Genomic DNA, 14,046 nt, shown 5'->3' on the forward strand with positions numbered 1-14,046 from the left:
CTTTGGACATTTAAGTCAATTAATTTCCTTATTCATCCTCTGTGGTACTGACACTGATAGCATTTTATTTTATTTTTTACTTGTTGAACAGTAGTTAAAGGTAAATATTTCAGAGGTGACTAAGGGCTTGTCTATGGTACAGGGACTATACCCGAATAGCTATAGCCTTGTAGCTATGCCAACATAATCCTACATCATAGAGACAACCTACAGAGATGGAAGGAGTTTTTCTGTTGCTGCAGGAGCAACACTTCCCCAAGTGATGGTATCTAGGTAAACAGAAGAATGCTTCTTCCATCAAACAAGTTCCATCTACACTGGGGGTTAGGTCGGCATAGCTGCATTGCTCAGGGGTGTGAAAAACATACCTATGTTGACCTAAAGTTTAAGGTTGAGACTAGATCAAAATAACGTAGGAGCCAAACGTGACTTAGGCATTTAGTATCCTAAGTATTATTGAATGTCTATGGGTTTTAGGTGCCTAAAGGGAATGTTTTTCAAAGGTGCAAGCAGGAGGCACCAAACTCCCATTGATTTTCAATGGGAGTTAGGGTAAAATTTTCAGAAGCAGTCAAAACACTTAAGAGCCTAAGTCCCATTTTCAGAAGTAATTTGAACACTTTAGTGCCTTTGAAATCTTCCCCTTCATGTTTAAATTAGTTTTTGAAATGGGACTTAGGCTCTTAAGTTATTTGGGTGGTTTTGAAAATTTTACACTAAGGCTTTATCATGTGTGTATTTATCTTAATTTTTAGTGTTTAAAGTGATTTAGTACTTGTGAAATGTACTTGAGAGCGCACCCTGGAATCTGGAGACCTCAAACCAAAGAGGCTGGTTGTATCTATCCTGCAATCAAAACAGACATGCCTGCATTAGCTTTAATCTAGCAGGCACAGCTAAAAATAGAAGTGAAGCCACAGCACACAAGTTTCAGTGTAGGTTGTATGAGCCCACCCAGTCCCCCTAGGTATGTACTCACATTCCTAGACCCGGCTGAAGCCTATGTCACCATGGCTTCACTGCTATTTTTAGCCACACGAGCTAGATTAAAGCTGGCACAGGTAAGTCTACCCCAGGTGCAGTCATGCCTTCGACTGCAATGTAGACATACCCACAGTAGGTCATAAAGCAATGATAGCACAAGTTTTCTGATATGCAGGTCCATTGTAAATATGGCTTCAGTTAAGACATAAGAATGGCTATGCTGGGTCAGACCAGTGGTCCATCCAGCCCAGGATCCTGTCTTTCAACAATGGCCAATGCCAGCTGCTTTGGAGGAACGAACAAAACAGAATAATTATAGAGTGATCCATCCCATCATCCACTCCCAGCTTCTGGCAGTTAGAGGCTTATGACAACCCCAGAGCATGGGGTTGCATCCCTGGTCATCTTGGCTAATAGCCACGGATGGACCTGTCCTTCATGAACATATCTAATTTTTTTTAGCCCAGTTATAGTTTTTGCCTTCAAAATACCCCTGGCAACAAATTCCACAGATTGCCCGTGCACTGTATGATGTAGAACTTCCTTTGTTTGTTTTTAACCTCTGTTCTTATGTCATTTACCCCCTCCACATAACACTTTCCTATTCACTTTTGCCACACCATTCATTTTAGAGACCTCTATTATATCCCTCCCCTTAGGCGTCTCTTTTTCTAAGTGAAAAGTCCCAAGTCCTCTCCTCATATGGGAGCTGTTCCATACCCTTAATCATTTTTGTTGCCCTTCTCTTTATCTTTTCCAGTTCTAATATATCTTCTTATGAGACAGGGTGACCAGAATCACAAGCAGTGTTCAAGGGAGGAGCATATCATAGACGGACAAAATAATGCAACTATATCTATCTATCTCTTTCTTAATGGTTCCTAACAACATGTTAGCTTTTTTGAGTGTTGCTGCACACTGAAAATATCTGCTCAGAGAACTGTCCACAAACTATCTTTCTTGAGTGGTAACAGCTAATTTGGACCTCATCATTTTGTATGTCTAGTGGGAACTGTGTTTTCTAATGTGCATTATTTTGCATTTATCAACACTGAATTTCATCTGCCATTTTGGTGCCCAGTCACCCAGTTTTGTGAAATCCCATTGTAAGTCTGCACAGTCTGCTTTGGACTTAACTAGCTGAGAAGGATGTTAAATTAGTTCCAATTCCATTAGGATTGCGGGGGGGGCAGGGGGGGTTAAATGTGGAACTGACATAATTTGGCAGCTTTAGCTGCATTCAAATAGGTCACTGGACAGCAGTAGCACATTGTGATCACTGGCAAACTGGTTTGGAGTTGAACCATTCTGTTGAGACATCCGTATCTCTAGCATCTTCTGAATTGTTGTAGGTTTGTTCTCACTCCTTTTCTTGTTTGTAGCAGTTTGGTTATGATTTATGTATCACACTGCCATGATCTGAAGCCCACCCCACACTAGGGTTCAGAGCCAGAGCCCGAATGTCTACATAGCTATTCCTAGCACCACAGCACAAGCCCAGATCTTATACCCAAGCTCTGAGACATGCTGCTGCAGGTTTCTGCTTGGCATGTAGACACAGCTAGGCACCTAGACTGAGGGTATGAGCAGTGATGAAACTGACAAGAATTTCAATTTCAGTCAGCAGCTGCAGGTTCCATGAGCATATTGCATTTCAGAAACAGCCATTTTAGAAACAGTATGTGCTGATGTTTCCAAAATAAATTTGAGATTTTCAAAAAATTCTGGGGGGTCAAAAAAAAATAGTTTGTTCCAATTCAGAATGAAAAACTATAAAATGTCTGAATTTCTCATGAACCAGAAATCCCAAATATCAGCCAGCTTGCTAATAATCTTTTTGGTACAGGGATATTGTGAAGATAAGTACATTAAAAAGACTGTGAGGCACTCAAATGCGACAGTAAGGGGGGGGTCAGATAAATACCCAAGATAGATAGAGTCCCAAATCAGGTTGGGGAAAAAGAGCCAACTAGATTTTTAATTTTTCTCCTCTTTGAGCATGTTTTTTACGCCAGATGCTCCTGGAGAGTTTGCCTTTGGGGAAAGTCAGCTGAATTCAAATGAAGGAGGCTTAAAAGAAAATACGATAAAATATTCCACAGAACACTGTTTCTGAAGATCCTGTCTCCTAGGCTGCAAAGTAAGCTCCACCCCATCTTTCCAGTGTAACCTTGTACTGTATATACTTACAAGAAAGTCCTGTCAAGTCAATGGGTGTAGGAGATAGGAGGTTTGTAGTTATTTATCTTCTAATATTAAGATCTTTACATTTTTAAGATAGCAAGAGGCTGTTTTCCACATTCTGAATGTCTCATGGAGCAAAACTATCACTACTGTCAGTGAGAATTTGGCTCAGTTAGGCCCTGATCCTGCGAACATTTATGTTTGAGTTTAACTCTAAGCACATAGGTAGTCGTCCCATTGAAAGCCACTGGGACTACTCACTTGCTTGAAGTTACACACATGCTTAAGGGTACTGCAGGATTGAGGGCCTTAAAGAACCACAGAATAACGCCATACAAGTTCAGCTGTAGTTGACATTTTGTGAATACAGTTTCAAGCACCTCATCTGACTATAAAAGAGAAGCCCTTTTCTTTCCCCATGTATGGTAACTAGAAATGGACTTTTATACACCCCAAACAACCTTGTGGGAGATTCAGAATTCAAACCAGGCCCTGGATCTGAATATCATGGCCTTAGGCCAGCTCCTCATCTGTGGGTATAACCCAGCTGAGGATCTGGTCCAATAGCTCTGCAATGAATCACTCCAAAAACCCAGATCCACACAGCTTTGAATTTTAGGGAGAATCCAAATCCACAAACAGATCTAGAACCGAACTGTGAAGCTTGGACCCACCTCTAGTAATAATGGAGAGTCAGAAACTCTGTCCTTTGTTTTTAAATTGATCAAATTTTCTGCATTGTTTCAAACTACAGTTGGCTGTGCACAGCGTCATTTCACTGACATTTATAAAGACTTTTGTAAGGTTTAGGAAACAGACATTTCCCTTCCTGAATGCTCTGTTGCTGTTTACAAAAGAAACCAAAGGATCCACCGATTCCTGGAGGTAGAGAATATTACTATCTTCAGGGAAAACACTTTCCTTTGGGAGCTACAAGATTTTCTTCTCAGTTTTTTAACTGAGAAAATGCATGGCCTTTATAGAAATCCTTGAAATGAATCACCGGAAATACTTTATAAATATCTGCAATGAGACTTGGCAATATTCTGAGGGAGCAGTTATTTAAATATTAACTAATGAAATACTTTTTCATAAAAAATATTTTAGCAGGAGAATTCCCTATAAATAAGATATTCTCCTGACATGGTAGAATTTAACACTTGTTGTCAAGTTGTCCTACAGTGGCTCAAGAGCATGAGTACCAACCTCAGGACTGACTGTAAGCAGGGCACAAACCCCAAATTGGCTGAGAGTTCAGAAGTTAAATTTCTTTCACCAACCAATTATCAAGTATAAACTGCTTAGGCACTAACAGCCTGAACATGGAGTCAGAGACAGCCCCCTTGGCTATTCCAGTCAGTCTTACCACCCAGGTAAGCTAACCTTTCTTACAGCAAAGATCACAGTAACATTCAGAGTACTTCTGGTCCCAAAGGACCAGTCAATTGCACCATAGATCTCAAACCAAAGAATGCTTGTGGCCAATCCCATAATAAAATATCTAGAGATCTGTTATATAAGAAAAGGAAATTAGTTATTTACAAGGTTAAAGCCACACACACACACAAGTTCCAGTTTTAAGTTTCAAAAAGTAATAGAAGCTTCTATAATAAGAAAGCTCTGTGTGCCCATTAAGGCTAACCCAGACTAAACAATGGGGATGTTTTCTTTATACTTCGTAATCCTTGCCCCTCAGAGTCTAAGCAGCATAATAGATAGTTTTTTCTTGTTAGGGCTTCTTATTTCTTCCACCCTTCTGCTTCAAGGTACGAACTTAGTCAAAAAGAGGAATTCAGTTGCACATCTTTTCACAGTGGGTGGAAGAGAGCAATCAACAAAGTCTTGTTTTCTGATGTTCCATCCTAGTTTGTCTGGCATTGATTAGCCTTGTCAGGCAGGACATAACACCTGTTGGAGACTACAGTTTCACACCAGTTAATGCTTCTTTCCTGTCTAGTGATTTACAGTTACAGAGGCTTATAGTGCAAATGTTCAAACACTACCTTACTGTATGTGCTATAGATGTTATACACGAGATTAATGCAGGCAGCAACTTACAAGCATTCAATAAAGCCTAAATACTAAGCACATTTTTATAACTATTCTCTCCCAATTTCCCCTTTCTGTAATTAACATTGCCAATATCACTAACCTGCTGCAAAATGCTTCAGAGTAAGGGGGGGAAATAGCCTCCCTTCTGTTCCTGGGACTCATCTTCTCCTAACCCAGGCAGACACCCTTTTGCAAAACAGCTGTCCTGACCTCTTGCCCTCAATGGAGTCTGAGTCCAGCAACAGGGAACCTACTGAGCATGCTCAAAACTACCACACCCAATTCCAGAAACTTCTGGGTGTGGAATGCTAAATCTGTATCTGCTTAGCAACAATGATACAGACAACTCATTCCTCCCACCTCTCTATAGATGTCTTAAAGAGAAATCTCCCTGTTATGAACCTGGTTACCTTTACAGATGATATTCAGGGACTTACAATATGAACTGAGAATGAATCCCTGAACAGGCCTTGACACCTTTCAGGCACTAATTATTTGGTCAGTGACTTATACTCTCATGCAATCAAACCCGTCACACATAAAAAAAGGAGCGTCACACACAGGTTTAAGCATCAAACCCAAACACAAGAAGAATATAAGGACGTTTCAAGGCTTACCATTGCCACCACTGGGAGTCTGGCCACAAAGACTCCTGCAAACCAGGACTTTTGCATTGATTCCTTGGAACATTTTCAGTAGCTGCTCTGAGGATCACTACAACAACGGAAATTGGCACGATTGTTTGTGGTTCTCCCTGGTGATATTATCAGCCAGTCAATGAACACTATCTTGCCATTTTATATCTTCCTTCTTATATCTCAACTCCTAAAACACTTTTTTGAAGTAAATCCTGCAATTTCATCTTTGACATCTTAATACGCCATCATTCTTGACAGATTTGTATAAAAGCATACTATCTTAATATAATATAGATTAATTCACTTGTTCTCTGTTTATATTCTGTCTTTAATTCGTCGGTGGATACTTATCAGCTTGCTAAGAACTTTTTCTATGCCATGTGTCCAGTAGTTAAGTCTTGCAGCATGTGCTGAGAGGCTCTCCGGTATGTGACATTTATCTTGCTTTTTCAGTCTTAGTTATTTCTTTTATTTCTCATTTGCAAAGCCAGAGCTCAGCATTAGCTCAGTTCTGTGTTCATCAATGGGCAGAGGCCAAAGAATTTTAGAGCTGTAGAAAGTATGTATGTTTTGGCTTCTATGTCACTGTATATATATTTTCATGTGCCCGGTCACTCCCAATGGATCAGTAGTCTGACTTTGGTTCTCACAGCCTAGTCAAATCCACAATCTTCAGCATTTTTGGCATAGCCAAAAATTTGTCCCTTACTTCTGTAATCAAACATACATCCTAATCCATATATTTTTCTTTGTTACCTCTGCTTCCTAGATATTAATAGAAGAAATGTAAATAGCAATCTTTGCAACTAATATAAAAGATTCAGGGCAAGCTTCTCACCTAGTGTAAATCAGCATAGTTCTATTGAAGTTAATGGAGCTTCACTGATTTACATCATCTGAGGATTACACTTGTTCCTACTGCTTACATTCTAGTGTTTTATGCCATTCCACTATAATGCTTCACCTAATCAGGGCTCTATATGGCCTGAGAGCAGCCTTTCCTTCTAAAACTAGGGATACAGTTGACATATTAGGGGGTAAACATTTTGGATTTTGCTGGGACATTTGAATCACAGTCTGTATTGGGATGTGATGGTGGGGAGGGAAAGGTCTGTACATCAGCAGCAGCTCCTGGAAGCATTTAAAGACATTAGCAATCAGCTGTATGTTATTCCTTTACACCTTTGCTTTGTTTTAGAACTTGTCATTTAGGAGGCTGCTTTGCTAACTTTACTATTTCTACTGTTTTTACCTTGTTTTGTTATATTTTATAGTAACCCTGTCTCCACTGGTGGTGAGGGCAAAGGAAGGTTTGGTGCCAATTCAGTGAGTCAGGCATACACATAATTCCCATTTACTTCAATGGCAGTTCTATGCACAGAGGTTATGCAGGAGTAGGCCAAACCCAGTAGGCCTTATGCAGATACAAGAAGAATTTTCCTTGAGTGAGAATCTCCAAGTTTGACCCTTGTTGATTTAATAACTGGTCTCTGGAACATCATCATTTGATTTTGTAAGATAACTTCCATGATTTGCCTGAGCATGTGTTACCGGCCTAAACAATTTCCAGAGTTGTATCAACTCTGTCTTAGCGAAGATGTCATATATGTAATTTAACTTTCTTTCGTTCGTCTAGGGCAACAGTGACATCTGGTGGTCACTTTCATTCAGCAGGACTAGTACAGTATTTCTATACCTCTCCTCTTTCAAACTCTAGTCCAGGGGTGGGCAAACTTTTTGGCCCGAGGGCCATATCAGGGTTGCGAAACGGTATGGAGGGCCGGGTAGGGAAGGCTGTGCCTCAGCAAACAGCCAGGCCTCCGCCCCCTCCCACTTCCCGCCCCCTGACTGCCCCCCTTAGAACAGCTGACCCATCCAACCCCGCTCCCTGTCCCCCCCTCCCGGGACCCCACCCTCTATCCAACCGCTCCGTCTCCTGACCGCCTTCTCCCAACCTCCACCCCATCTAACCACCCCCTGTCCCCTGACTGCCCCCCGAGATCTCCTGCCCCTTATCCAACCCCCCCCCCCCCAATCTCCTCCCCCTTACCAGGCCACTCAGAGTGGCAGGACAGGCTTATTAAAAATCCTGGGAGGTGGGCTGGCACAAGCTGCGCTGCCTGCATGGCAGCATAACTGTGGGGGAGGAGGGAGAGCAGGGGAGAGAGAGGGGGCTAGCCTCCCTGGCTGGGAGCTCAGGGACCAGGCAGGACGGTTGCGTGGGCCGGATGTGGCCCGCAGGCTGTAGTTTGCCCACCTCTGCTCTAGTCATTTGAATTTAAGGCACCTTTCAATCATATGTCTATCATAAAGTAGATACCATTGCTGACTGAACATTCTGCCCTTTCTACCCTGGAGAGAGAGGGAGATGCTGCCCCAACAACAAAGAGAGGTGAATAATGAAAGATCCCTAATATGATGCCTGCATAACTGAACTCTGTAAAGGGAATGGCCTCCCTTATGACAATTGTCCAGCAACACTCCCCCTATTCCCATCCATGGAGGGGGAAAGGGGTCTGTGCAGTGCAACCTCCTTTCCTGAGGAGGTTGTGAAGGCTCAGACTATAACAGGGTTTAAAAGAGAACTGGATAAATTCATGGAGGTTAAATCCATTAATGGCTATTAGCCAGGGTGGGTATGGAACGGTGTCCCTAGCCGCTGTTTGTCAGAGGGTGGAGATAGATGGCAGGAGAGAGATCACAAAATTATTACCTGTTAGGTTCACTCCCTCTGGGGCACCAGGCATTAGCCACTGTCGGTAGACAGGATACTGGGCTGGATGGACGTTTGGTCTGACCCAGTATGGCCATTCTTATGTTCTTAAGATATTAATACTGCATTTTTGCATGGCCAAGTCTATCAATCACTGCACATCTGTGGAAGGGATATGGCTGTCATGAGGGTTATACCATGGATTGTGATGGAGCCAGAATGGAGTCATCTGGGGAGGGAATGGTATTTTGATGGGGAATACCGAGGGGCCCCCACCTACAGTGAAAAAGACAATATTCTGAATTCATTTCCAACAATGGATCTTAAAAAGTAGCTTCAAAGGAAGGGCAAAGGAAAGTTTGGGCCCAGTTCAGTGAGTCACCCATACACGTAATTCCTGCTGGACCAGCCAGATAAGGTGCAGTTCAATGCAAAAGAGTCTTCAAATTCTGTTGAAAAGAAGCTTCATCCTATTCTCATCTCTGTGGAGTGAGTCAGACCCCAGATGAGTCATTGAAAAAATGAGAACTGTTTCAAAGCCAGCAGGAAGCAGCCAGTTACTAACACTTCAGCATGTTCTAGAACCTCAGCCCATCACTGGAGCTCAAAACAGTTTAATGCAGGAAGCCAAGCATTAGCTTCATGTTCAGACAGGAAAAGCAAGACATGGAGGGAATTGATTTATAAAACTAAACTGTGCAGTAGCAGCAAAGCCACAAGGAGAACCCAGTTGTTCTGACTCCCAGGCCTCTGCACAACCCCATTGCTTTTGATTCTTCCATTTCTCTGAATCCATTAATCTGTGAGGTGACCTGGGATTTCAGAGGGGGCTGGTTGGGCAGCCCACCCAGACATACTCATCACAGGAGAAGTTGCAACAAGGCTGTCACATCACCAACTCATGGCCAGTTGCTGCTAGCAGACCCCAAAATATATTGGCCCCAGAAAACAGCAGAGCAAGATGATGCTGGGGAAGCCAGTGTTTATTCAAGAACCAGACAGACTATGGAGTATCATGCAATGTGGACTGTTCAAGGGCGATCGAACAGGGAGAAAGACATGAGCATAGGGGTCATGCACTGAGGAGAACTTGTGGATAGTCAATTTCACTGTTTCTCTGGCATAGCCAGTATCATCCTGTTTGTGTGGGTCTGTCCACCACCCAAAGGAAAGAAATGTAAAAATAAGGAAGTAATTGTGACACCAGGACAAGGGAAGTTAATTTCACTTTTTAAGGTGAAGAGTGACAGTGCCTCACAGTGGTTTGTCACAATGCTTCTTAAGAGCCTATGAACACGTTAGTTTGCTAGCACCATATTGCAGAGCATTGTGACCGTACCTAATGTCATGAGAGTTTGCTCATATACTTCAAGAGAACTTCAGGGTACTCAGTACTTTACAGGATTAGGATCAGAATTATGGGCAACACATTTCTTCTTGTTTGTATGTCATTTAATTCAGGTATAATTCTTCATTTTCACAGAGCTATGCCCATATTTCTTGTAAAAACCCCCAAGATTTACTTTAGAGAGACAAGGTGAGTAAGTAAGGTAATATCTCATTGGACCAGAGGTTGGTCCAATGATAAAGACATTACTTCACCCATCTTGTCTCTCTAATATCCTAGGACCATCACAGCTACAACACCACTGCATACAAGATTTACTTTATAGGCCAAATTAAACATTTGATTTTTCTTTTGTGTTTTTATGCTTTTTCCTTTTATAAATATAGGACATTTTCATTGGCATTAAATCAAATTTGCTTTAATTTTCCAAACAGATAATATTCCTTACAATTACTATATGATTTTAAAATTCAGTACACCATGTATAACATACTTTGCCATAACCTCTAGCCACTGGTAAACATGATACATATGGTGATGAGATAAATCTACTTTAGGCTTTCAAAGAAACATGGGTTGTTAAAAATATTTAACAAAAAAATTCTTAATCTCTTCCAGATGGCACATTATTAGTAAGAGCTTGGAGTAAAGAGAAAGAAATAGGGCCAGATACCCAGTTCTTATATCCGGCGCATTATAACCACAACAATTTGCCTACAGCTAATAATTATTTGACTGTTCCAATAGTTAGATATTTTTACTGCGTACTCTGGAAATCCTCCTATCTTTGTTCCGTTCTACTACATACATAGATGATATCAGTTTTGTTTGTTGAATATGTTCATAATGTAGTTTTAATCCAGGCATTTCACATTACTTGATGTTGCTTTTGCTTTAGGACTTTGTCAGAAGATCACCACAAATTATTTGGAAATGCAAAATGAAATTCTGTCACCCAGTAGGGTTCATCCAGATTATTGGACTTGAACACATCAATTGATGTAGAACATGGTCCTCTGCTGTAAGCACAGTGTGGTTTTGGCAACATTAGTGAGGTTATAAAATGGATCTTGTGCCATTAGGCCAGGGTACATAGTTATTTTAATAACTAAGTACAAAAATTGTTACATTACCTTAATGTTGTAACCAAACACAGCAAGGACATTTGACTAGAATACGTCAATTTGCCCTTCACTTATTATGCCAAAGTATTCAAAGATCTGAAGTACCAGTGGGCAATTTTACAAAAGCTGTAGGTGAAATCCTAGCTCCACTGATGGAAAAACTTCCTTGGCAAAACAAGTAAATTCAGTTGACCCAAGAATTCACTCTCTGGCAGCTGCACAATATGTGAGCACAGAGAAGTTCAAGGATGATGCTTCAGTCTTAACTTTGAATTTTCATTCATATCAAAATCATAATTCTAAAAAATATTTGAGAGAGAAGAATTGGTTCCTTTGGTCTATTGAGAAATTCTGACTCATAACACTGTAGCAGCAGGAATAGCTGAAGGAATGAAGTAGGATCATGCTTTCTAAAACTCCAAACTTTAACGCAGCTAGAGCCCTTACATTGCATCTACTGCCTGCCTGGAGCTGACAAGAGGCAGCCCCTCCTCCCTCCCCAAAAAACTACTTTGTTTAAATTACCAATCTCCCAGCCTTTCTCAAACCACACCCACCTGCCACCCAGCCAACAAGAGAGGGGAAGTCCATTACTATATATGACTGAAATTAGCACATTTTGAAATTCTCTCCCACTCCTCCATGGACATGGACAGCCCAGGATGCAGTGTAACTAGTAGGGCTATGCTGCTTGTGAGGTCTTGTAGGTCCCTACATTCCCTTTTATTTTATATTATAATAAATGCACCTACATAAACCCTGATCCTGTGAACACTTAAGAATATGCTGAATTTGACACCTTATAAATAGTCCCTTTCCCTTCAATGAAGCTAACATGCTTAAAGTTAAGCATGTGCTTAAGTATAAGCAGGATTGGAGCTATAGACCAGGGGTCTCAAAGTCCCGGCCTGTGGATCATCTGTGGCCCGAGAACCTCCCCACTGCGGCCCGCAGAAACTTTTAAAAAGTTCTTTCAGTCGGCCCTTGTGGCTGCCAGCCAAGGGAGGAGAGCAAGCAGGAGAGATTCACATGCCCCTCCCCCCAACATTGCTCCATCCTGCTGCTCCTGGGACCAGGGTGAGCTTGTAGCAATGCAATGTACCATGTCCAAGTTCAGGCCTCAAGTTCCCTATACCTAGGGTGACCAGACATCCCGATATTATGGGATTTTTCTTATACAGGCAACTATACGCCCCCCTCCCCATAAAAGTGTCACACTTTTTCACACTTGCTATCTGGTCCCCCTACCTGGACCTGGAACACTGGAACTAGGGGTGCTGCCACACCACCTGGCTTGAAGTAGTTTCTGTTATATACAGGGTTTACAGTTTCCACTATATAAGTTGTCTTTGCAGGGGTGCTGGAACATCACACTCAACCCCTTGGAGTTCTCACATCACCCATCACACTCAACCCACTTGAGCATCCAGAATGGAGCCAACAGACTCTTGAAAGAGGATCACTTCACTCAGTGTCAAGCTTGTAAGGTGGGCAGGGGAAAGTAAATGGAGAATATGGAAATTCCAGTGGACTGAATATTTAAATAGGCACAGAGATACAACTATTCTCTCATCCTAGCAAGGGTTCCTCTCACCTTTGTGATGGCTAAAAAGGCTTACGTGAGGACACTGGCACTGCCATGGTGTCAGTGGCCAGGACATGGGCAGTCATGCCGAGCGGTTGACACAGGCACCAGAGCCCAGGGTCAGAGCCACAATCAGAGGCTAGGTGCCAGAACTGAAATTAGGAATCAGGTCCAAGGGTCAGAAACAGGTTACCTGAAGTGGGGCAGGGCTAGAACACATAAGCACACATAGGAGCTAGCTCAGCCGTGAGTAAATGCTTTGAAGAGACACTGAACTGCTGCTGGGCTTAAGTGCTGGCCTGCTGCGCTGCTCAAACCAATCAGGCAGTGCAGTCAATCAGGCAGCCAGCTACAAGCCAGCTGTTTTTGTTAGGTTAGGAGGAGAGTGGCTCTGCTAGTTCCTGGAACATGGTTTGTCCTGTACCTTTTCTCAGACTACATAAAGGGCCCCAGGCTCCCTTCGCAACATTATAGCCAATGTGGCTGTTTTAAAGAAGAAAAACTTACGTAGGGGCTAATAGTGTCCTTAATTGATTCTGCCTGCTCTAGTAATCACACCTGAGTGTCTCAGGGCTTGGCTACACTTACATTTTATAGCGCTCTAATTTGCTGGCTCAGGGGTGTACGCAGCAAGTCAGAGCACTTTAAAGCCCTCGTGTACACAGGCTGCTCCCAACACTCGGAGCTAGTCCCTTCGTGGAGGTGGATTACCAGTAAAGCTCCTGATCCTCCGCTCACTTACACCAATGTAAAGCAGGAGTATCTTCAGTGGGGCCAACAGAATTACACCAATGTAAAACTGGAGGAAAATAAAGATCTTTGTTCCTAAAGCAATCATTCATTTATATAGGTTTTGATACACGAAGGATAACTTTACATTAGATAGCATAATATGTATGAGGGCTATAAAACACTCTTGCTTCAGGGCATAGCCAACCTCTAGCTGATAGGTGTTGAGAAGAAACTTCCCCTGTGAGCAAGTTGTGCCATAACTGTCCATTATGGGGATTCTTGCATCTACTTCTGACACATCTGGTGAAGGCCACTGCTGGAGACAGGATTCTGAACTAAATGAACCAATGGTCTGAGTGTGACAATTCTTATGATCATCTGGTGCAAACTGTCATAGCTTCATAACGGAGCTATGAGAATTTATATCAGCAGAGGATCTGCCCCATTATATTTTGTAAGATAGCTCACTGAATAGTCAAAATTGGGTAGTCAAGGCTACTATGCTGGGTTTTTTCCCCGAAAATCAGCCAAAAGTTGATAGTCATTTTCAAACCAACTTCCATTCTCCAGCTCTTTTAAAAGAAAAACAATTTCATGGTCAGTAGAGAACTTTTAAATATGGTTTTAGAGAAAGTCATATTTCAGCATTCATTATACCTTCTGAATAACAATCTCTCACTAATTTT

General features: G+C 42.0%; 1 protein-coding gene across 1 annotated transcript in view; it reads right to left on the bottom strand.

The window, feature by feature from the left end:
* CHRNA7 (cholinergic receptor nicotinic alpha 7 subunit) overlaps positions 1–5,391 on the bottom strand; it is a 120,339-nt gene extending 114,948 nt beyond the window's left edge. The window contains exon 1 of the mRNA XM_048867337.2: positions 5,321–5,391. The gene's annotated coding sequence lies outside the window, so the exon portion shown is untranslated. The remainder of the gene's footprint in view (positions 1–5,320) is intronic.
* Positions 5,392–14,046: the final 8,655 nt, after the last annotated feature.

Source organism: Caretta caretta, chromosome 10 (genome assembly GCF_965140235.1).
Source record: "Caretta caretta isolate rCarCar2 chromosome 10, rCarCar1.hap1, whole genome shotgun sequence".
In the NCBI taxonomy this organism is placed as follows: domain Eukaryota; kingdom Metazoa; phylum Chordata; order Testudines; family Cheloniidae; genus Caretta; species Caretta caretta.